At 29.1% G+C, this 27445-nt stretch overlaps 1 pseudogene; it reads left to right on the top strand.

Annotated features, from left to right (window-relative positions):
• The first annotated feature begins 20490 nt into the window (after window positions 1-20490).
• On the top strand, window positions 20491-26017 carry LOC112638525 (annotated as a pseudogene).
• Window positions 26018-27445: the final 1428 nt, after the last annotated feature.

The raw sequence follows: 27445 nt of genomic DNA, 5'->3' as shown, positions 1-27445 counted from the left end.
TAATATTAAAGTTTATAGGAGTGTTTTAGATTATATAGATTAATTAAATAATATTTATTAAAGGATTGATGTATCAGAAAGCTTTTCTATGTTAATTACTTCGATTTATGATTCGATTGTTTTTTGCTCTATGCGTTTTGAATCTAAATTCTATTTAAATAATTGAAAAATAAAAGATAAAGCTTCGCGGTCGAATTATATTTGATTTTATAAATATCATTAAAGTAATAATTTCTTCTAAAAATTGATTTTACATCAAAATTATAATTTATTATTTTAAATTTCTATTTCTACGATTCTTATTTGATTAAATAAATAAATTACGCGAAATATGCGCTTCGTTTCGTTATTTTCTATTAAAAGCGATAATGCAATTTTTTAATTATATACTAATTATATTTAAAATTGTAGAGTCTTAAGATTCATTTTATTTCCTTTAACTAATCATGCATGAGATGCAATATGTATTTTCTCAATCGCGACATTTATATAAAATATAACGGACAACAAATTTTATATCCGCAAATATTACAGCAAATGTTTCGAAATATCTTCACATTTGTGTGATAATAATTATATGTCGGGCGTTATTTATTAATTTTGATTATGCATGTCATAATTATCTTCCTAATATTATCGATTTAATTATTCGTTGCATTTTCTTGCGAATATTAAATCGCTATTTATCTTGTATTTTAATTATTGATTTATATCAAAGCTTGCTCTATCTTTTTTGCGTTTTGAATATAATTACCTTTGAAATATTATCTTTGATAATTTATCGCAAAATGTACCAGTAATGCAAATAGTTTCTTCTACAATTGAAGAAACGATCAATAATTTTAATAATCTTTTAATCGCGATTATTTACGTTAATACTTACGTTACGTTATTTATATAAAACTAATTTCTATTCTTAAATTTTATTATTGTATGTCAATTATTAATAATAAATATCGCCTAATTAATCATTGCTAATTTTATTTGTATTATATAGAAATTTTTTATAAATTTTATATTATACATATATTTTGGACTTTCGTGTAATTTTTCGTAACAAATTAAAATTATTTTTAAAAATTAAATTAAATTTATTTTTTAAAATATTTAAAACATGAAATTTAAATTATCAAAATTATTTTAAAACAATAAGCGGCTGAAACCTTCTGAAAGTTATTCGAAAAGATGACTTCGGAAAATGTAAACACAAAAATATAAACATATTTAGAAAGTAACGAAAAGATACAAGTAAATATGAAACTTCAAAATTGCATATCTCAGGAACGAAGAAAGATCGCTACAAAATTCAAACGTATTACTTAGGAATGTGTCGTCTACAACATATCTGAAAATAAAAATTTTTCAACCTGTATGACATAAAGTAAACATTTACCAAATTTTGTAAACTTTTATAAATTTTATAAATTTATAAGTTTATAAATTTAAAACTAAATTTTCTAACTTTTGTAAATTTCTAAACTTGTTAGTTCAGTTCACAATCTTTTTACTTGATTTTAATATTTCATATGCTTCTGCATTCTTTTAAGTAAATAAGGAAAAAATATTATTAATAACTCAAAACTAAGTATTTGTTTTTACGTCATCACCGATTATGACACTTCTGATTTTATGAAAACTTCATAACGATTATTTGCAGATGCAACTTTTTTTTCCTTTCGAATCAAAATGCAATTGGAAATATATTAAAAGAACGGTACATTTTACAAAGGTACATTTTAATACAGTCGGTTTTATGACTTATAAAACCGACTTCATTTATCAATGCCCCATCACTTTGAGTAATTTGTTTAGTGCGAAAAGAATAGAATATGAAAGTTTGTATAATGAGAAAGGTGCGTTATGAGCACGAAAACGTAATGTAGATTATGTATCTTTAACTGACGCATACTATTAATTACACAACATAGGAAATTTCGATTTTGCAATTTCTGAATATATTTAAGTTTGATTGACACTGTATCATCAATGTCTGTCTTATTTGTCTTTTTTTATCACAACCTTGAAATAATGCAAACAAGAAGAAAGAATAACCGCTGAAACATCATCATCGCTATTCATGAAAATTGCTTCAAATTTAAACTTATAACATTTAACATACATTGACAAACATATTACTACAGAATAAATATTATTAAGAAAAAAATATAAATTATGTAATTCGTGGCTTTTAATTTTATTAAAAAAATAAAGAATTTCTCTAATCTAGCCGTTCGGCATTAAACTGTAGATCCCATATACATGTGATCTGGTATGCAACACAGGTATATGAAAGAGAAATCACCATGTTCAGAATTGAACGAAGGACTAGAAAAAAGAAGAAAATAGCATGCAATGATATTTTATGTTATTCATAAGTTTGTGGTAAAAATTATTTATAGTATTTACTATTATCATTATTTGAGATTATATCTTATGTTTAAATTTTTTTTAAATGGATACTACATAAAAGAACATTATTCATTTCAGTCAATGTTAAAATTAATTTCAGATGCCTTTGTTAAAATTACAATTTCAAAGTCCTGGTAATTATTTATACGGATCACCTCCCTATTTCAATAATTCTCACATATGTTATCAAGATCATCACTCTGAGTAATGTTGTGAGGGTTTTAGTCGGCGGTTATTGTTTATTAAAAAATTATAAACAAAAAATGTCTAATGAATAACATGTAATTTTATGACATTGTGTAGAAACTGTTGTCACTTGACGTTGTTTATCTTTCTTGTATTGAAATCAGTGGAACAATGATAAGCTTCTATGTATTTGATATTTCTTATAACTTTAAAAATATTTAAAAAAAGGTGAATTAGTACAAGACAGATTGTTGTACACGGTAAAAAACATTTTGTATTTCTGTTAAAATTTTCTCATGTAAAAATGTTTCTGTTAAATTTTTAACATACTCTTATGTTAATGTAACATATTATCGTTGCGTTATTTTGACATTTGTGCGTTGAGTTAATATTCACTGTTTCTAAGAGTTAAAACAACACAATTAATATCTAAATGCACGAATTTTTTTGATGAAATATGTTATATATTAAAATGAACAGATAAGTTATGTTATTTTTCTATCTATAACAGTTTCCATATGTTAAATCGATATATCTCTTCTGGTATTTATTATAAAAATGTAAGAATAACATTTTCTTTTAATTAAATTTAACATTATAAATATGTTAATTTAACATAAACTTTATTTCCAGATAAAGTTTAAGTGTTACACTTTTGTGTTAATTTTTAAATATATTACTTGTGTTATTTATTTACATACTTTCCTTCTGTTAAATTAACATTAAAATTAGAGTGGATAAATTGGGACATGTAAAATATGTTAAATTTAACACAAAATTTTTTACTGTGTATGCAAAGTGAAGTGTATCCCGCATCACAAACATGGGTTAGCTTATATCTTTTAAAAGTGAAGCCTCCCGCAGGAGGGCGGAGCACACTGTCCACACATGTACTTTCCAAGATAAAGCAAAGCAGCATTCATTTAATCTTGATCTCCATTAAGAGTAAATGTTGCTTCATCTTGAGAAGTACATGCATAGGTACAGTATGTTCTTTCAGAAGATAACTTAACCCAACCTGTGATGCAGGATACACTTCACTTGCATAGAAAGTTATAAATTTATGTGAAAATATGTAACAACTGACTTTTCTTTCGATAAATGTACACTCACCCGCAAAAAAAGGGCTACTAAATTTTAACATGATTTTTTCACATTTTTAAATACCGATAAATCAGCAAAAAATCATCGTATCAAGATGAAACGAAGTTCAAATTAACGCTTGAACATTTCTCTTAAAAACCATGAAAACCAAATTTGAATTACAAAAACTTTTTTATAAAATGATGGACGTTGAAGATAGCTTTTGAATAATGGGAAACAAATTTTTTTAAAAACTATTGCGTTGCTCAGGAAAATCTATACGCTAATACATAAATGTATGAGTTTTGAAGCTCATTTATTTCTTAACAAATCCATATTTTGAACAATTTTCTACGACCTTTTTTAATAAAGTTATACCGTTTTGAACAAAATGTTGCAAAATGGGACTTTTCTTGTAAAATCTGCAATTCAACAATAAATTATGGAGAAAAACTTTTTCAATAAAAGAAATTAAAGTATAACTCGATCCAAGATGATCCGAGATATGGTTGGATTTAAATCTTGTATGCGTGTACATATGCATATGTATGTATCCTGCTCTCGGCATTATCCAGGGTCAATGACGTGGACGTGAAAGGAATCTGATCCCACGTGTGTGTGTGTGTGTGTGTGCGCGCGCGTGCGTGCGTGCGTGTGTGTGTGCGTGCGTGCGCGTGTGTGTTTAGTAATGCGTATTGCCTCCTTTCGCATTTATCAATCCTTCGATTTGTTGGAATATACTCTTAATCAATTTTGTTCTTGTTTTAAATTGTTTGATTCCTCTTGCAAATCGTTGCGGCGAAAAGACCTATTTTGCAACATTTTCTTCAAAAAAGATGTATAAAAAAAGATTTATTAAAAAAAGATGTATAAAAAAAGATTTATTAAAAAAGGTCGTAGAAAATTGTTTAAAATGTGGATTTGTTAAGAAATAAATGAGCTTTAAAATTCATACATTTGTGTATTAGCGTGTAAATTCTTCTGAGTAACGCAACAGTTGAAAAAAATAATTTGTTTCCCATTTTTCGAAGGTTATCTTCAACGTCTGCCATTTTATACAATATTTTTTGTAATTTAAATTTGGTTTTCTTGGTTGTTAAGAAAAATGTTCAAGCTTTAATTTGAGCTCTACTTTATCTTGATCGGTGATTATTTGCTGATTTATCGCTATTTGAAAATGTGAAAAAATTGCATTAAAATTTAGTGGCCCGTTTTTTTTCGGGTGAATGTATTAATGAACTTCTGAAACTTCTTTTGTTTATATCTTTTTAATAAACAATGACCGAATAAAATCTTTACAACATTACTCAGAGTGATGATCTTTATAACATATGTGAGATATATTGAAATCGGGAGATGGTCCATATAAGTAAATAATTACCAAATCTTTTTACATAATCTTTTGGTAAATGTAATTATCCTAGATATTCGTGATCTTTTTGATTTCGAAAAAGTTTATTGCTAAGATTACAGATTAAATAAAAATTCTTTGTGATTAAAAAAATTATAAAAGAGATTATTTAAGATCAATTGTATCAGGTCATTTTTATGAAATTTTAAGAATACATTTGCACTTATATAAATGATTTTTAATATCGAGCGAGTTATCCTTGAGAATAAATCTGTCTCGAGCCTGGAATGCATTTATTAATATCGAGCGAGTTATCCTTGAGAATAAATCTCTCTCGAGCCTGGAATGCATTTATTAATATCGAGCGAGTTATGCTTGAGAATATATCTCTCTCGAGCTCCAAGTGCATTTACTAAAGTCTTGTACAATTTTTTCAATTAAAAATAACTACGAATTATTGAATATATATTCTCAAGGATAACTCGCTTGAAATTAAAAATAATTTATATAAGTGCAAATGTATTCTTAAAATTTCATGAATTTCATGAATTTCATGAACATGACCTGACACAACTGATCTTAAATAATCTTTTTTATAATTTTTTTAATCACAAAGTAAGCGTATAAGTAATATGTATATATGTATATTTGTGCATATTTGTATATGTATATTTATAATATGTATATTTGTGTACGAATTAATATTGAAAAAACTTAAATGGTCGGTAGAGACTGTAACAAGTGATTATCGAATTAGAAATGCAAAAAAGGGCATCAAAATTATAAATAAACTACGATGATTTAATATAAAGATTTTTTGAATAAAGCAATCATTATTACTTTTAATAAGAATTGATATCATAATCTGAAGAAATCGATATATTTTAATTAATTTCTCATTCTATTCGACTAAATTCCTATCTATTGTCGTCTTTATTAATAAAAAAAAAATGAAAATCGTTATAAGATGCAAGTTAGTTTAGAAAATTATAATCATTTGAATACATATAATCGATCTATCGTCAATTTTCTTTTATCATGATTCTTATTCGCCCACAGATTTATGTTGCTTGTGACCAGAAACCAGATCTTGATGCTGTTTTTCCCACTGCAAGTGCATGCTAAAAGCCGAGCACCGCGAAAAGCAATATCGTCTATGTCGGTCCAGTGAGGGTAGCAAAGAGGACATCGTCAGAGACGATGACAGAACGTTGAAATAACGGACAGAATCGCGTACACATAAATTGGCATAGCACATAAATTAAAGATGGGCAACCTCACTGATATGCTCGCTTCTTGTCGTGGAACGGGATGATCCTCGGCTCCGTCTTCTCAGTTTCTGCGAAATTCACACGACAACGACAAAACTATAGCGACAACACAACCACTTGAGACTAGCGCCCGCGCCAGAGTGTCTCCCTGGATCTCGCGATTCAGGATCGATAACAGTGTCAATTCTGCGCGCAGGCGACCAATCGCACCGCTACATGATAGATTTCGCGACGCCCTGTGACAACGCCGTCTCGGAGATTGTAACAGCACCGATAATTTAAATTTTCTAAATTTGGGGACTCTTTATCGATGATCTTCTCTAGCCGATCTTTTGTCTCCGTCCTCGGAGGCGCCGACCGAGCCCTGTAATCTCGGGTCTAGACAGCCGCTTTTAGGGATGTTCTTTCTCCTTTTGCTGGAGCGAACGCCACCCATGATTTTGCGCTATCCTCGAAGATCCTCGGGCGCTATCTCCGCATTCGAATCTGTGGCTGGAATGGAAGCGCCGCTTCGGTTGTCGTGAAAGATTCCTCTTCGTCCTCTTCCCGATATGCTTCGACGGTTTGCCTAATATACGAAATGAATATAACATAAAAAAATAACAATTAAGAACGCGAAATAATAATAATAGTTCGTCTCTCCGGAGATCTCGATATGACTCTCGCAATCCTATCTAGCGCGGCAGCTCGGCTCGCGCCTCGTTAAGATTTTCGGGGCGGATGGACGCGCATCACAATTTAAATCCGGATCTTGGTGCCGCTTTTTCCACTGTAAGTGCATGCTAGCGGCCGAGCGTCGCGAAAAGCAAAGAGGACACCGTCGCGTAGAAAAAGAAACTATAATAATTTATTATATTATTTTATATATTATGTATAATATTAAATAATATTCTATGTTAATATATATATATATATATATATATATATTTTACGCGACGGTGCCCTCTTTGCTACCCTCACTAGATCGGCATAGACGATACTGCTTTTCGTGACGCTCGGCCGTTAGCAGAAAAACTGCACTTGCAGAAAAACAGCATCAAGATTTGATTTCTGGTCACAAACTACAGAAATCTGTGCGCAAATAAGAATCATAATAAAAGAAAATTGACGATAGATCGATTATTGTATTCAAATGATTATAATTTTGCAATCTAATTTGCATTTTATAACGATTTTCATTTTTTTATTAGTGAAGACGACAATAGATAGGAATTTAGTCAAATAGAATGAGAAATTAATTAAAATATATCGCGATTTCTGTACATGATGATATAAATTCTTATTAAAAGTAATAATGATTGTTTTATTCCAAAAATCTTTATATTAAATCATTGTATTTATTTATAATTTCGATGTCCTTTTTCGCATTTCTAATTCGATAATCACTTGTTATAATCTATACTGACCATTTAAGCTTTTCAATATCAATTCGTACACAAATATACATATTATAAATATACATATACAAATACGCACAAATATACATATATACATATTACTTATACGCTTACTTTTTGATTTAAAAAATTATAAAAAAGATTAATTAAGATCAGTTGTGTCAGGTCATGTTCATGAAATTTTAAGAATACATTTGCACTTATATAAATGATTTTTAATATCGAGTAAGTTATTCTTAAGAATATATATTCAATAATTCGCAGTTATTTTTTATTGAGAAAATTGTAAAAAATTTTAATAAATGCATTCGAGGCTCGAGAGAGATATATTCTTAAGAATAATTCGCTCGATATTAATATTCTTAAAAATAACTCGCTCGATATTAATAAATACATTCCAGGCTATAATATTATATATATAATGCAATTTGTAAAAAAAAATTATAACATGCGAGAGAACGATTACAAAATATATACTAATCAACGTTCATAAACTGCAAGAAATAGATTTAATACGTATTACATTTATTATGTAATTGTAAATTAAAAACTTTAAAAAATAACATTTTAATACTTTAAAAAATAATAATTATATAAATATGTCGTTGATTTTATAATACATCTCTCAAATATAATGTGATATTAATGATTATCCAATGCAAGATCAAATAGAACTCCAATGCAATTTAAATATAATTCAAGCATAAGGTGTATCGTAATAATTTAATGAAGCAAAAAATGTAGCACAAACAAGTCTAAAGTTTAACTTATACTAGTTAATAATACTTTACATCTGTTTAAATTTACAAGAAAATTTATGTTCTTTTTTTTCTCTCTGCTAATTTTATGTAATCGCGTAATCGTCTTGCCTCAAACTTTTATAATTGTCTGTCACAAGTCTGGGCGAGACTACCGAAAATCAAGGTATTGCGCAACTCGTATTTTTTTCACCCCTCTTAAAAAAGAAGCTCTCGATTTTCTCTACGAACGGTCGTTAGATCTCGTTTTCTGCGTAAGATTGAGGACAAAGAAATTTAATTTCAAACCGCAAGTTCTAAGTGAGAGAGTTCTTTTCGATTAAAATAACGACCGAAGAGTGCCAGTGCGAGAGACGATTTTGTGGAAAGTGTCATTGCAATAAAGTAGTATTTTTATACTAATTAGTGTGAGTCTAAAACTTTGAATTCGTTAACGTGCGACATCGATTGCGAGCGCAAGTGTCATCCGCGACGTTTGATGATGACCATGTCTTGACCACCTATTGTCGGTTTAATTATAATTCGCATTTGTGGCCACCTCTACGATAGACGGAATTATTTAAGAACTGTTTAAACGGACGGGAAGTCCCGGCAGAATGAAAAGTTACATATCACCTATCTTTTAGAAAGGGGACAAACAGAGATGCAAGAATTATCGAGGGATCGCGGTAACCAACACAACTAAAAGGTTGAAAAATAATTAAAAGATGGAAAAGGAATATGAACAAGCAGAAGCAGAAGAACAGACGGGTTTCTAAGCGAACAAATCAACGATCGATCGACCATGTATTCACTGTGAGATAAGTAATAAAAAAGGTAACAGCAGTCAATAAAGAATTGCACTTACTACTTCGTGGATTTCAAAAAGGCATACGACAGCGTACCACTAGAAAAATTATGGGAAGCCCTGGAAAATACCAATATTAATGTAGTGTTACATCCGGTGGATTCCATGATTCTTTTCTTTCCTCGAAACGATATCGTGGAAGAAAAAAAATCAAGGATCGGCTTGCATTTGAAACACAAAGCAATCCTTCTTCAGAAAAATGATAGCGCATAGAAAAACGGAACCTAACCCGCGTATATAACCATTTAAACCTAACAAATCTAATACTGAGAATGCCCAGTCGAGATAGCGTTAACGAAATTCTAAATAAATTCGCGAATTGTAAGACGAAAAGTTATTATAAGAAATTCCAACTGTCCCATATCTATTGGTACGGCTTTATGTTCGCAGCCTCTCTATCTAAAGAATTTTTAAAATGAAGATCTGGTTCTCGGGAAGATTGTCAAAATCTAAACATACAGTAATATTCTTGAAATTGATAGTGCACTCATTCGACAGGTCTCAAGCGTTCTCTGAATCGTTAAATCATCAAGAACAATAAGCTAATCAACTTACTCCCACTCTTTACTGGATGGAGCTAAGTCAGTATTTTTGGGTAGGAGAGACATTATAAAAGCATCAATAAAATCTGAAGACAACAGTTTCATTCGTGTACAACATATTATTATTTCGTTATCATTATTCAATATAATGGCATTTGTAAGTATTTTATTAATTATACTGGCATGCATGGCCATAAAATGCTGCATTTTAAATTACCGGCGGGAACAATTTTCTATTAAAATATGAAATACCATGTCTGGTCCAAAATCATATCCGCTCATTGGAAAAACCTATTATTTTTTTCGGCAGAGTTCTAAAGGTAATAATGAAGAGATAAAAACATTTACCAAAAATTAACCACTACTAATATTGCATTAATTCGAAATAATATGTTGATAAATTATAATCATGCATAAAATATCACATATTATAATATATAAAATTATCACATATTATAAGTCATAAAACATTTTTCAGAATTTTTAGATATTATAATTAAATTGACAAGAGATTATTCGTCTCCATTTAAGTTTTGGATAGGCAACAAATTATTCATTGTAATATATGAAGCAGATCAAATACAGGTAAAAAGATAACTTTGTGTTTTGTTATAAATATAAATATATACAAGATGTCTCAGCCATCGTTTGTTAAAAAAGTCATAAGTAGAGCTCGCTAAACTGAACTAAAAGGTCCTGTATCATTTTGCAAACAACTACGTAAAATTTCAAGATATTAATTAAAGAAGATTAACCAATAAGAGTGCGAACCAGATGGATAGGTAATCGATCATTCTAGTGCATTAGCGAGGACGGCCCACCGTCTATCCGAAACAGCGACAGCTCGCGACGGTGAATATCGGGCAGCAGCGAAAAACGAAGTAAAAGTGATTCTTATAAACTTATAGACATCGTACCTAAAAATCAAATTTTTTTTTCAAATTCTTAACATTCTTCTGAATAGTTCTAGAGTTCTATGTAAACATTTTAAATAATTGTGATGATTAAATACAAAAAATCAAATCCAAAAATATAGTGCGTTAAAGTTCACGCATTGCAAGTCATGAAAATCAATTATATCTTTAGAATTGTAGTTTATTTTATAATAGTTCTGCAATTCTGCGTCAAATATACTAATATATAATATAATAGTTTTAGTAAATTAAAAGCAAAAAATCGATTTCTGAAAATTCTAACTATAATACGTATACAAAAAGTTGTGATTTTTTGATATGCGGGACGTTGTATATGTACAGAGTGTCCCAGATCATCCGTACACCACTTTTAAAATGAAAATAAATGGGTTTTATCAACAATCGCTAACAATTTTTAAATAAATCGTATTTTTAAGTAAATACGCTCTATCAAATGATAATTTTTAGCTTTTGATTCCGACCGGAAATACACCATCCAAATCGGAAGTTGAATTTTTGTAAGGAAACATAGCACTTTCTATTACAGATTCGAATTATACGTGAAAGAGTAAAAAACTTTTGTATCAAACGTTTTTTCTAAAAGTGCCTCTGTCAATCTTAAAATTGACCTTGAAAGCAACTGTGATAAAATAATGAAGGTCACCATTGTCGCAGACCACCCGTACATCCCTTTTAAAATGAAAATAAATGGCTTTCATAAAAAATCACGAACAATTTTTAAGTAAATCGGGTACGCTTTATCAAATGATATTTTCAACTTTTGATTCCGACTAGAAATACGCCATCCAGATCGGAAGTTGAATTCTTTTAGGAGAACAAGGCATTTTTTAATTCGAATCTGTAATATGTTACGCTTTGGTGTTGTGTGGAAACAGATTTCGGGATGTCAAATAAACAGTGTTAGAGAAAATTTGCGAAAGATTTGGGTTTTTAGTGGGTAGGGAGTACCGAGTTGCTAATTCGACTTAGTACTCCAGTCCCACATAATGCACCGGATCGCCCGGTGAGTATGCATAAAATGCATTTTCCCTTCTCTCGTAAAAAAAACACATTAAAATTTTTAAAAATAATTAAAGCGAAAATAAATAATAATAAAAAGTAGAGGGAGAAAGAGGGGGAGGAAGGGGGGGAGAGAGAGAGAGAGAGGGAATGTACGTATTCGTATGTGGGTGTATGTCTGTAGCGATCAGGTGATCGCAGCAGGCGCTCCGCGTAAGCACCCACGTCTCACGATGGATCACGCCACCCTTGCCTGCCTTTTGTAGCCGACCTGTCATATTACTTCTTTTAATAAGTCAAAAATTAAGCGTCGGACGACATTTTGCCAAAAGAAAAATCGTCTTAGAATTAACTCAAGAATGTGTCATTTCAAGGACAATAGGGTTATTTTGAATCACCCTATATACACTGCTCAACAAAATTATCGCGTAGGTAACTTTATGTAAAAATTTCACATAAATTCAAATTAGCATAACTCCATCAAAAATTATTGTATTTGAAAAATTTTTATTTCATTTTCAAGTTTGCACTTTACAAAACTGCTTGAAGTCTGCACTTTAAGAAACATTTGTGAAATTTTGAATGTAACCTCACCCGCTCTCGCCACTTTTCCAAAAGAGCATGTTCTGTCCTTAAAAATTTGCATGGTTTGACACGTTCTAATTCACAAATCTCATATTAATTATAATAAAATGAAACTTTTCCTTACAAATAAAAAAAAGACATTCGTGCAATTTTTTTCATGGAGTTATGACATATTAAAATTACTTTTTTACTTTTTCAGTTACCGCTAGTACTAATATTACTCAATACGTGTGTGCGTGCACCGTGCGCATTCGTGCGTATTAATCATAGCAGAGATAGTTTGAAGTCACTAAATACCGCAAAAGTGACGAACCAGAAGATCCTTATCTCTGCTGTGACAAATGCGCATGAATGTGCGCGCACAAAACACACACACACATACATGATGCGCCAAATCCGACTAGCAACTTCTTCGTTGTGCTTATTGAATAATGCTAATGCTAGCGATAACTGAAAAAATAAGGGTAACTTTGATACGCCATAACTCTGCGAAAAAAATCGTACAGATTTCTTTTTTTATTTGTAGGGAGAAGTCCATATTTTACTGTAATTAGTATGAGATTTGCGATAAAAATTTATTGCACGCCGTAGGGCGTGTCAAACTATGCTACGCATGTCATTATTATATCATTAATTTAAGAGAAAGAGTCAAAGAGAAAGAAAGAAAAAGAAATTTTCTAAAGTATATATTAATTGTGTGAGTTTAAATAACGCAACAGATATATATTCAAAATGTTTAAAAATATTTACACAACATTCTAGGCAAGTTTACAAAACAGTGTGGATAAAAGTTTAGTATACTATATAAACTTACGGAACCAATTTTCGGCAAAGGATTAATCGCAGTTCCTGGAACGATATTTTTAATAAAATAAAGTTTAAAGTTATTTTTATAACCATATTAGTATATTTAAGTTACATAATAACATAAGTTACATAATAACATAAGTTACATAATAACAATTATAAGAAAGCTGTTTTTATAACATAATTTATTTGTATTTCCGTAATCATAAAATGTTTTTATTTACACTTCACTAATACTATATAACAAATTTGAAATTATTATTAAAAAATAAATTTTTATTAATATTTTTTAATGTCAATGTTTTGATAACATTAAAACAAGCAAATCCATCAAAAATGCTGGATTTTTTTTATTTTAACTTACTTAGAAATTATTAAAATGTTTTTATTTTATTCATTTATGAAATGAACTGATTATATGTATATGCTAATTTAGTTTCCATCAATCATTCTAATTTTGAAATTTTGTATATAGTACCTAGTATATAGTACTTAAACATAATTCAAAATTATCATAATTATCATAATTCAAAATTATGAACTTAATATTTCATATTTCATCATAATTTATTTGGAAACTTAATAGCATGTGATTGCCCGTTTATATGAATAAAATATGGTAAGACAAAAATTACTTTTTGTAGAATACACAACAAAAAATTTTTTAAAGAGATGCTATATAATATATAGTATATATAATTTTTTAAAGAAATACTATGTTTTATATACTTCAAAATATATATTTATATCTTTTTATTTATTTATTTTAAATACATAAAATACGCCAAGTACATAAAAAATAGATCCAAGCATTAAGAGTCATTGTTCTCTTAAATAAAAGATTGGATCCGAGCATTGAGAGTTATTGTTCTCGACGCGGCGCTACCAAGTACCTTATCCGGAATTTTGGGTCCTATAAACTTTCGATTAAAATATTTCAAGAATTAAAGCTGTAATCATAAATCTAACGGCACTTTTATAATATGAGTAAAGACTTTTGATTGCGACCAGTTTGAATAAGATTGGTGCAGTCAATCCCGAGAAATAATGCTCTCATATCAGAATTGTGACATTTTTCTTTTTTCATCATGTTCATTTCCAGGTTCAGACTCACGTACATGCTCGCACGCACACACGTAAAGCGAGTTTGTCGTTCAAAGCACGTTTACAGCGCTTATGTCGATTACTGTGTCGAATGTGCAAATACGTCTTAAGAAATAAGATTATATGTATATGTGCGTGCATACACGTGTGTATGTATGTGCATACGTGTGAGAGATTAATTTAATTTCGTATAATTTTCAAAAATCACCCCTTGGGAGATGGAAGTTAATACCTCGGAACGTAAAAATATGGAACTCATTTCATTTAAAAAAATTTCTAAAAAAAATTGTCATATAATAACAATTTTGAAAAATAGTAATAATTTAGAAACAACCCCTTGAAATCTAATATTTCGAAATCTAATAGAAACGATGCACCACAAAAATATAAAACCTGTACCGTTAGTTAAGGTTTCTACAAAGACTAATTAAGCGTAAGTTAGTTATGACTTGTAGAAAAACTAAATAAGCGTTTAATAACAATTTTTAAAAACCACCCCTTGGAGGTGAAATCTAATATCAGAAACGGTATACCACAAAAATATAAACCTGTGTTAGTTAAGATTTCTACAAAGACCAACTTAGCGTATAATAATAATTTTTAAAAACCATCATCATTTAATTTAACCAACATCATTTAAAAACCAAAATTTATTATTTTAGAAACGGTGCACCACAAAAATGTAAAATCTGTTAATTATGACTTGTAGAAAAACTAATTAACCGTACACTAACAATTTTCAAAAATAAAAAAGTTATTCCTAAATATAATTTATAGAAAAAAAACGTTTTACTCAAGTTTTAAATTGCACAGTCTTTAAATCGAAATAAGTTATGAAAACTTGGCGTGCCCGGATCATAATCCAGCACAGATTTAATATTTAATTGTATAATGTTTAAAATTTTATATTTTGTTGGGAATATATTTGTTTATAATGTAAACGATCCGGACACGCCAAGTTTTCATAACTTACTTGGATTTAAAGACTGTGCGATTTAAAACTTGCGTAAAACGTTTTTTTTTAAGTATATACATTATATGAAAAATGTTTTAGGAATTAAAAGAATCCTAATTCTTATTTAGTGTTGATTTTAAATATTTTAAAAATCAAGTTTCTCTGAATAAATATAAAATGCGTTTTAATTTTTTAGGAAGAATTTGTGTATAATATTTCTGCAATGTAAAATTGATTTCATGGCAAATATTATATCAAATTTACAAATTGTTCTTGTATAATAGTAATTATTGATTTCCTATTTAGTTTTGATATTTTATTTTTTATATTTTTTTATGATAATTCGCTAAGGTTTTGTTTTTTTGAAAAATAGTTTTTTTGTAAGGAATAATTATTATAAATTATTTTTAAGGACTTTTTTCAATAAACATTTTGTTGCATATAAGGTAGAATATTTTTTATGTACTTGACGTATTTTTTTAACCTTTGTAAGGTTTTTTTAGAGAAATATCACATCTTTTTGTAAAATTTTATATCCTTTCTACAAATTAATTTTTGCGGAAAAATTTTTGTAAATTATTTTTAGACACTTTTTTATTAAACGTTTTGTTGCATACAAAGCGAAATATTTTATTTTTAGACACTTTTTTATTAAACGTTTTGTTGCATACAAAGCGAAATATTTTTTAAGTACTTGGCGTATTTTTTTTTATCTTTGCAAGGTTTTTTAGATAGAATTGAGAGAGAGAATAAAATGTATTCCGTAAAATGCTAAATTATTAGAAAAATATGTTATAATGTATAAAAATTCTGAATAATATTTTATTTTAATAAAAAAAAAAAATAAATGTAAAATACTATAGGCTTTGTAATTATGTCGAAGACATTAAAATATTTAAAATAATAATAAATCAAATATTTTTTTAAATATCCGTCGAATTGATGAATGTAATAAAACTAACAAGATAATCTCTCCGAAAAGTCCGGAAATTTTGATTTCGATGAAACTGCACATATGTGGAGAGGTAAATAGATAAATTAGTAAAGAGGTAAATAGGAAATTTTCACTTGCTGCTTGAAAACATTTCTAAGGAGTGAAATCACTCTTTGTATGTAGAGCAATCTTTTGCTTTTTTCAATATATCTAAAAAATTATTCGAAATATCGAAAAATATTTTATACAAAAATTTCATATAAAATCATATCTACGTATATTTAATACATATTAACGATAGGTCATAGCAGGATGAGTATACTGTGTGCTGCCTCCGCACAAATCTCGTTGAGATTTTTATCATAAGTTAGCAGTGATGTAAAAATGAATTTTGCAAAATATCATGTTTGAAAAACATTTTATATGAAAGTTAAATTGAAAATCGAAAAAAAGAATTTTCTCTTCAATGGATAAGCCGACAAAAAAAAATATGTTATGGAATTTAATGGTTTAGAAAACGTAACGATGTTTAGAAAAAATTATGAAAATATTTTTTCCATAAAAACCGGCTTAAGAAATTTTCAAAATATTTTCGTTTTTTTAATGAAATATACTTGAGATACTACTACCATTTTTTTCTAAAAGAAAACCGTCAACTCATTTAGTATAACATATTTAATTTTCAAAACGATCGGAAGGGTATATTATAGTTAAAAAAAATTGAACAGTTTGAGCGTGCCGAGTATAGTTTGTCGAGCGCTGCTTGTACTTCGCTTTTATCACTAACGGTAGCTTACCCATAGCGAGTATTATACTTCAAGCAAATAGCAATATTAAAAAAGGTTTTTTGAAGCTTGATAAATCAGATGCTCGTTTATTGTGAGTTCACTCGCCTGTTACAAATGGGAGTGGTTCATTGGCGCACAGTACAATTGGATACATTGCAATTGTACACTGTGCTATTAGAGACAAGGGGATTTACGATAAACGAGCTCTCCGATTAGTGAGAGGCAAGGAGACCCACGTTAAACAAGCACCCCAATTTGTAACAGGCGAGGGAATTCACAATAAAGCATTCTGATTTGTCAAGTTTCAAAAAACCTTTTTTCTTCTAAAACTAAATTCTATCTTCAATTTTTGCTTGAAATATAGTATTCGCTATGGGTCGTAAGTGACTGTTAGTGATAAAAGCGAGATACAGGCAGCGCTCGGCAAACCATACGCTATACGCTCAAACTGTTCAATTTTTTTTTAACTATAATGTGCCCTTCCGATCGTTTTGAAAATTAAATATGTTATACTAGATGAGTTGAGGATTTTTTTAGTAAAAAATGGTAATAGTATCTCAAGTACATCCCATAAAAAAACGAAAATATTTTGAAAATTTTTTCAGTCGGTTTTTTTGGAAAAAAATATTTTCATAATTTTTTCTAAACATCGTACCATTAAACACCATAACATATTTTGGTAATTATTTACTTTAGGAGAGCACCCTCTGATCACCTTGACCTTGACATATGTTGTAGTGGTCATCCTTCTAACAATAAGAGTAACCTTCAGAAGATTTCAGCCGTCGCTCGTGATTCGTTGAAAAGTTATCAACATAAGAAGGATTATAAATGGAATGTAAATTTTATTGATACCATGTAGATGGAACTATAATATATATAACCTATATAAACATGAATTGTAGTATTCTCGATTCTTATTCATATAAGTATTCATATAAGTGTTTAGTTGTTCCTTACAAGGGAAGTGCACGAAGTGTTAATCGCGAATGGATATGTGTTATATATCGTTTGAAAGGTCTTGTCAAGCTGAATTCATGTATGCAATATTTCTCTTGAATGGCACCTTTAGAGGACGCTATGCGCAATATAAATTACATAATTATTTGGGTTTCTATAAAAGCTGATTGGAGTTTTTGCTTCAAAAATGGTATCAAATTAAATGTCTCTGATCTGATATTATATCTTCTTATATACTTTTCGTTTAAATAAGAATAATTATATCAAATAATTTTTATTTTTATTCCATGACACGTTTCACACACACACACACATTTACACACACATACACATATTTTTTTGCAGTTTTATTATTTTTATTTGCTTTAATTTAATTAATTTATTTTAAACATTAATACATGAATGTGTATGAATAATGGTGTATTTTAATCATGTTAATGTTTGTTCGTTTATTAATGATACTATACATGCGTGTATTAATTTATCTATTCGAATAATTCGCTAACTTTATGATATTTTTGTTTTCTTTGTAAACTATCGTTACGCTACGTACAAATTTTAATAGGGAATGTGACGCTTAAATTGCATGCATATTTTTGTGATGCACATAATATTTATTGCACAAAAAATTTCATTATTTTATGGTATTATAATTATGAGAATCACAACTTTAATTTATACATATATTTATTGTGTTTTTGAATAAATCTAAGAAATGATAACTATTAATCATTCGAAACAAATAGGATTAGATGATAGAAATTCTGCGATTAAAAAAATTAGTAAACTTTTATAAATTTTATAGATTTATAACTTTATAAATTTATAACTAAATTTTATAACTTTTATAAATTTTTAAACTTGTTAGTGTTCAGTTTACAATCTTTTTACTTGATTTTAATATTTCTTATGCTTCTACATTCTTTTAAGTAAGTAAGGGAAAAATATTATTAATAATTCTAAATTAAATATTTGTTTTTACGCCATCACCGTCATTATGACCTGTCACTTCTGATTTTATAAAAACCTTAAACGTTTATTTGCAGATACAACTTCTTTTTCCTTTCGAATCGAAATGCAATTGAACAAAATATGTTAAAGGAACGGTACATTTTACAAAATACAGTTTTACGATTTAAAACAATTTCATTTATCATTCATTATTTTGAATAATTTGGTTCGTACAAAACTAATTGAAAATGAAAGTTTGTATAATAAGAAAGGTGTATTATGAGCAAAACGTAATGTAGATTATGTATCTTTAACTGACGCATACTAATTACACAACATAAGAAATTTCTATTTCGCAATTTCTGAATATATTTAAGTTTGATTGACACTGTATCATCAATGTCAGTCAAATTTTTCGCTCTTTTTTTATCACCATTATTTTGAAATAATGCAAACAAGTGGGAAGTATAACCGCTGAAACATCATCATTGCTATTCATGAAAATTGCTTCAAATTTAAACTTTTAACATTTAACATACATTGTCAAACATATTACTGCAAAATAGATTTTCGTGCAATTTTCGTGTGATAATTAGCGTGTGTGTGTGAGCTTTACGTTTCGTGAATTTGCGAGTGAGTGCTTTTTCCGCGCTTATTACATTGTATGATTCGTGCTTAATTCATGATATGCCGCGTGTGTGAGCGTGTCCTGGTGCGTGATAAATTACGGCAAAATATGAAACTGCTAAATTTCGAAAGATTTGCGTATGTTAGGAGCGTTATATCGAGAAGTAAAGTAAGAGAGACGTAAGCGGCATTCGACGGCTATCGATTATCGATCGCATTAACTGTGTTCATCGCAAGCGAGTTATCACGTCTTCGCGAATTAATTAATCATTCTCGCTCGATTATTAGGTATTCTTTCGAACCGAATGCTTTCAGAATATCGAGATTAAAAATTAGAGCAAGTAGAAGTGCGTTTACGGAAAAATAAAGTAAGGCGACGATTTGATTGTCAAAATATCGTTATACATTTTTCGATAGGTCGTTCGGTCTTGCTAAGTCTGGCCATAAAAAAGGATAAGAAATATCAGGAATGTGATAGCATTGCCTTAGATTTTCGGTATCGTGAATATTCGATCTTCTTGATTTTCACGTTTTGCGAATTTTGATAGATTATCTTACGATTATGATCCGCTATCGAATTATTAATTATATATAATTAATAATTCGATAGCGGATCATAATCATATTGTTATATTTCGTTGCTTCAAAAATTTTCTAATTTATGTTACTATTATTTTTTTTCGCCGCGGTTAACGTAGTACAACCTCCATCTCTGTTCCTCCAAGCGGTAATATTATTTTTTCGTTATTTGTGTTTTTGACGACGTTTGAACATCCGAGGATTGTAAAAATATTACGTCGCAAGCTTTTCCATGAAAATTATGAGTTGCGATGTAATACGGTGATTTGAAAATAATGTAATAATATACATTTCGCGTCAAGTTGTATAATAATACGAACACTATTAATATTATACTGCAAAGCAAATTTGTGTGGTTTCCTATATATTTTACCGCGTAGTAAAATACATTTTCTTTTTTTGTCTGTCGTGATCACAAATTTTGCAATATATGATCAATTTCAGCTATGAATGAATCAAAGTCTGAGATCCAATCCTTCTACAAAAACAAGACCATCTTCATTACTGGTGCTTCTGGTTTTATGGGCAAGGTCCTCATAGAAAAGTTGCTATACAGCTGTTCAGATCTCAATAAAATCTATATCTTAATGCGAGACAAGAAGAGTTATAATTGCGACAATCGACTTGAAGATATGTTCAAATTACCTGTAAGATATTGTGTGACTCATATTATCTTTGTTATCCTTAATATTGTGTGACTCATATTATCTTTGTTATCCTTTACAAGATAATGTTGCTATATATTTTAGGTAATTATTTACTTTAGGGGAGCAACCTCTGATGACCTTGAGCTTGACATATATATGTCAAGGTCACTGTCCTGAGTAATATTCAAAAGATTTTAGCCGTCGCTCGTTGTTTATTAAAAAATATTAATAAGAAAAAACCATATTAACAAAAGAACTTCACAATTTTAATGCTTTTTATCTCTGAAAATATTGATTTGAGAAAAAAAATTTTGTGCATACACATACATTTGTGATATATTTTAATTGCATTAAATTATATTAAATTCTATATAAATTTAAATTTATATAAATTTAATTGTATTTAAAATTATTATTTTTTCATATAACAGCTAAAATAGTAAGTTTATGAAAAAAATGCATATAACCTTTTTTATAAAGATATTAAGTTTTAAATATAAATAGATTTAATATTAATTAAGGTTATTCAACTAAAATGTTTATAAAATGTTTATAAACAATGAATGGTAATATATGCACGAGATTAACAAATAGAACAGATATTTTTATGCAGTTATTTCAAAGAATATGAACTGAGCAGCCTCAAGTTTTGAAGAAAGTGATACCGTTTAATGGTGACATATGTTCGGACAACTTGGGCCTTACTGATGAAAAACGTGAGCAACTAATAAATGAAGTAAACATAATATTTCATTGCGCCGCGTGTCTTCGAATGAATGCAAAATTGAAAGATGCCGTCGAAATGAACATGGTGAGATATTAGCTTCCATAAAGAAATTTAAATCTAATCAATTTAAGTCAATTATCAATCTAGTCGATTTGAACAATTGAATTTATATTTTCTATAACGTGTTATTAGTTGTTTGCATTGGATGTAAAATACTTGATTAGTATAATTATTTTTAAACTTTGTTTGCTCACGCAATAGATTTTTATATAAAAATCTAGATAAAGATATTTATTTTTAGAAAGACTTATATGTGTGTATGCGTGTTAAAGCAATATAAAAATTAGTCAAAGGACCCCGTACGAGCCTTATGGAAAAGTGGTTTTAGTGAAATTGTCTAGAAGTTGGATATGTTTTAGTTTATGATCTCTTGATCAAAAATTCTAATGAGCACGATCTTTAAACATTATTTTTCGTTACAGACATTCAAAACGGACAATTAGATTCGCTAAAAATGTATTCGACAATACATGTGAAATTGTGTTGATATATTCGCGCGTATACATGAGCTTTGTGTGTGTACTCGTATGTATATACAGAGCGTTTTAATTGCACACCCTAATTAACAATGTAGAAAGTGATCGAATTCAACTTTGTTTTTTTAAATTAAACTCCTCATTTTTTATCGTATTTATTATAGCACATCTCGAAAGCTTTCCAAAGCACATTAAAATAAAGTATTTCTTTGTTAAGTACTTTTCGAATTATTTTTTCATCCGACCACTTTCTGCGATGTTAATCGAGATACAATTAAAACGGCACATTCTGTATATGCATATACATCCGCATAGACTGTATGTATATACGCGCGAATATATCAACATATTTCCACATGTAATGTCGAAGAGCATCTCCAGCGTAAATTAAATTGTCCGTTTTGAATGTCTGTAACGAAAAATTTACCCATTTTTAAAGATCGTGCCCACTAGGACTTTTGATCAAGAAGTCATAAATTAAAACATATCCAACTTTCAGACAATTTCACTGAAACCACTTTTCTATAAGATTTGAGCGGAATCCTTTATAAATAATGAGACATAGTATATTTTTTAGACTTAATTTTGCATATTATAATATTCTTAATGATTTATAAGACATAAGACTTTGACTTACTTTTCAAGAATGGTACAAAAAGGATACTAAACTTGGGAAACGAAATGAAGCATCTACAAGCTTTTATACATCTAAGCACAGCCTTCTGTCACGTTGATCAAAAGGAAGTAGGCGAGCGTATATATGACATCTCTAATGACCCTGAGGATATCATGAGACTCGTTCAATGCTTAGATGAAGATACTATCGATCTTATTACGCCAAAGTAATTAAAAATTGGTTTTAATAATTAACGACATCTTAAAATCGATTTTAATAATTAACAACATTCAGTATAAGCGTGACTTGCGCAAATATATTTTATTTAGTCTTATTAATAATATATTCTATAATTATAATTTTTCTCAACTATTTATAATATTTGAAATTTTAAATATTTAAATATTTAAAAATTATTGTAATAATTATATAAATTAATAAAATAAATTAACTATATATTGATGAAGGAATATTAAAAAACAGTATTAGTAATATGTAAATATAATGCTTATAACTAATGTTTATAATGTTTAATTAAATGACTAAATTAATTTAATTAAATTAAGTTCTCTCTCTTAATTGTGCATAGAAAAATATATAAGATTTTATCGTGTTTATCTTTGCAATTCTTTTAGATTAATACATCCGCACCCAAATATTTATACATATTCGAAACATCTGACTGAAAAGTTGGTAGCCAATGAATTTCCTGAACTGCCTTGTTGCATTGCTAGACTATCAATCGGTAATTATCAGTGTATCTTATTAATTACAAAAATTTTTAAATATAATATCCCGGAGACTGTGTATAGACAAAGAAAAATATAAAAATTAATGAATCTCGTCGCAGTGTTCCCTTCTTACAAGGAACCGTTACCAGGATGGGTCAACAATTTAAATGGACCTATAAGATTATTTGTCGGTGTAGGCAAGGGTATTATGAAATCGAATACATTGCAACGGCAATCTTAATATCGAAATTATACCAGTTGATCTTGCAATTAACGATTTAATAATAATTGCATACAAAATAGCCACTAGCCTGAGAAAGTAAGTTTTCATTTTGTTCAAACTTTTCTTCTGCAATAGTAAAATATATTACAATTTAAATTAAAGTGACATTTAATCATCTAATATGCTCGTAATATAAACAAATCTTTTTGTCATTAGTGCTCCTTAAAACATTTTTGATATCAAAATTATGTAATGTTTTAAATTGTTATAAAATATCTAAATTAAAGTATCGTAAACTGTTAAAGTATCTCATCTTTTTTTAAATTTTAAACTTCTCTTAAATTTATTGTCGTGATTTATTAAAAATAAATTTACTACAATTTTTAAATTATTTAATAATATGCAATAGAGAGAAATGTTCAGAAGCTTTTTATATATTCTTTAACTGAATTGCATTCTTTAACTATTTTATATTTGCACAATTGTCTTTCATTTATAAATAAAGAAAGAAATATTAATTTTTTTCTGTTTGATTTATCATTTTTAGTTCGAAAAGTATACTCGTAGTCAATATGACATCGCAAATCGATACAATGCGTATCACATGGAGCGAGGTATGGAAGAAAAATAAACAACTTTTTCACGAATATCCTTTCGAGGGACAAGTTTGGTATCCAGATGGCACCTTACTATATAAATTTATGCAATAAATTTGTGCAATAAATTTGTGCATAATATTATCGTCTTATTCTTCCAAATCATACCCGCATACTTCATCGACTTTCTGATGCTGATATTTGGACAAGAAAGATTGTAAGTTTCCTGTTTAAATATTTTTAGACATTATATATGTTTTATCCATTTTTATCTGTTGACATTTTTGCTTTATTACACATGTAATTACACAATATTATGTAAACGTATAAATTTCCATAATTATTATCTTTTTTCGTTATTCTTACAAACAGTATGGTCAGAATCCAGAAACAAATGTTAAACAATCTCGCAGTATTGCGATATTTCATCACGAGGCAATGGATAATTTATAATAAAAATATAATTACTTTATGTGACGATCTAACACCATTAGATAACAAAATATTTCCAACTATGATTTATAATTTCGATAAGATGAAATACTTTAAGCATTTAATCCTTGGCATACGGCAATATTGCATGAAAGAAGATCTATCTACTTTGCCGAAAGCCCGTCGGCGTCAAAAAATGTAAGTATTCTTTACCTAAATTTATTAAATTTCGCGATATTTTCATACAATCAAACAATATCATTGCCATATTAGGAATTGTTAAAATTTGGCGCTTCTCAGACTTTGCATTCACAGGATTACCGCGTGTTGGCGCTGTGAATTGATAACTTTTTTCGTGTTCTGTTACCTAACTATATATTGTATAACCTCAACTCACTCATTACTTACTGCATCGCAAACTTACTTTGTATTTTTATTAATAAATAATAAAAACTATCAGGAATAAAATCTGCTAAATATTTTATAGAGATCTTCAAAACATGTACAAACAGTAAGATAAATGTTTCAATAAGCAGAAGAAAGAAGTGGATATATAACATTTGATTATAAAATTTGCAGAATCTTTGTGTATTAACCCATTTGCATCATAAGCGTATATAAACGCGCTTGCCTTCCATTCTTCTCTTTATCTCATTTATTTCCCTTTACTCCCTTTATTTTTCTTGAAGATTATTTCCTCCTTCCTTCTTCTCTCTTTTCTCTCCTCTCTTTCCCTCTTCACAAATTCTTCCATACTTCTCATGCTACTAATACTTGCACTCCTCTCTCTATCTGATATCTCTTTTCCCTTGCATGGCCACCCCGGTTTCCTCTTACTCTTCTTATCTTTTCCATATTCCTCCATTCCTTTGTCTCTATCCTCTCTCGCTGCCTCTTTACTTCCACCACTTAATCTATGTCGCCCGTCGCTGCTCCGTCCCTGCGTTCGCCTATCTACACACTGCTAGTCTACGTCCAATTGACTCCACACAGCACTTTCTCCTATCTTTCTTCCTCTATCCCCTACACCTTCCCTTGCCTTTTTCACCTTCACACGCTCCTTCGTCTCCATTTCCTCCTCCAAATCTTCTCCTTCTTTCAACTAATACTCTCCAACCCATTTTTTCATCGCTTGAATAAACTCTCTCTCGCTACATGTGACACCAGCTATACCGGCGGAAATGGAAGTCCTAAAATATATTTTATATTTAAAATATATTTTTGTTAAAAATTTTTATGTTATCGTATTCTATGAAGCTTATTTATTTCTTTATTAGATTATAGGATGTACATTCTTCATATCACGACGATATTATTATTTCACTTTGGTGCATTATATTTTATTTACAACAATGTTGAAACGGTAAGATTTTTCTTGGACTACGTTACTGAAAAAATAAAATCGATACCGTTTATAGGCAGATTCATAAAGCATGTTTAAAAGTTTATTTGAAAAGCAAACGTTGTACTGTATTTTTGTTTATTGCACTATACGTAATTTGTGGAACGTGAAGATGAGAAGACGAGAAACTATAGTCTCTTGATCGTTCATTGCCCGATTTATCTTTCTCTGTCGTACGTATTTATATTTTTAAACTACTTACACTTATGCGCAAGGGATATGAATCGATTTGGAATATGAATTATAGAGTGAAAGCAAAATATATTATCTATCTACTAATAATCTACTAATTATTATCAGAATTACTATTAGAAATCTTCTTACGATTAATATATACTATTAATATTAGCTGTAATATGAAGACAAAGATTAGATTCTATATATCGCGGACACTTATAAAAAGAAAAAAAAAAGTAAACCTTACTAAAATATTTTTAATTCCTCAATAAAAATATAAATATAACATAAATGTTCCTAAGATACTTAAAATAAATATACAAGTTTTTATGAAATATATGTGTTATTCTTTTGATAAATGTATTATTATGTTATCCGAGAAATATATGTATTTACGGGAATAAAATATACATATACAGGGTGTCCCATTATAAAACATCCACGCAAATTACTCCGAAGATAAGGGTGATAGCAAAAAATGACCTTAACAAACGTTGTAGGATTAAAAGGGGGCCAATTGAGGGTGACCTTGACTTTGACCTCGCAGTTGATTTTCAAGGTCATTTGAAGGTCAGAGTAATTTTTTAAAATGGAAACCCCTATTTTTGACACCGGATTCGAAAAGAGCGGGAAATTTTACGTCAGAAATAATATTTTAAATTTTTTTTGTGTGACCTTGAGAAGGTCAAATCAGGGTCAAATGTTGAAAAACTGCTTGCTGACTGTTTATTTAAATTTATAGGCGAAATAAACGTTATAAAGGTACCTTTAGCAGGTAGATCAAGCTCAAATGTGCCAACGACCATGACCATTTTGACCTTGTGGTCAATTTTCAAGGTCATTTAAAGGTCAGAGAGAGTTTTATAAATGGAAACCCTTATTTTTGACACCGGATTCGAAAAGAGCGGAAAATTTTACGTCAGAAAAAATATTTTAAAGTTTGTTGGTGTGACCTTGAATAGATCAATTCAAGGTTAAATATTCAACAAGCACTCAAAAGCTGTTGCTTACATGTGTTAACCTTACTTTAGCTTTAAAACCACCACGCAAATTACTCCGAAAATAAGGGTAATAGCAATACCGAATTCGAGTTATCATGCATTTATAACATAAAATCGTGTTTTTTTATTTATGCGAACCTGGACTCCCGGTGAGCCTATCCTGCTCCACACACACACACTCACACGTGAAACTTCACGCGTTTCAGTAGCTTTTAACACGTAAGGCATAAACCATAAAATATCTAGTAAACCATTCATTTTTCGATTATCTTACCTTCATACTTTTATG

This window comes from Camponotus floridanus, unplaced genomic scaffold (assembly GCF_003227725.1).
Source record: "Camponotus floridanus strain SB8 unplaced genomic scaffold, Cflo_v7.5 scaffold319, whole genome shotgun sequence".
NCBI lineage: Eukaryota > Metazoa > Arthropoda > Insecta > Hymenoptera > Formicidae > Camponotus > Camponotus floridanus.
The sequence above is the reverse complement of the archived record's forward strand: the minus strand, read 5'-3'. Positions and strand labels throughout refer to the sequence as shown.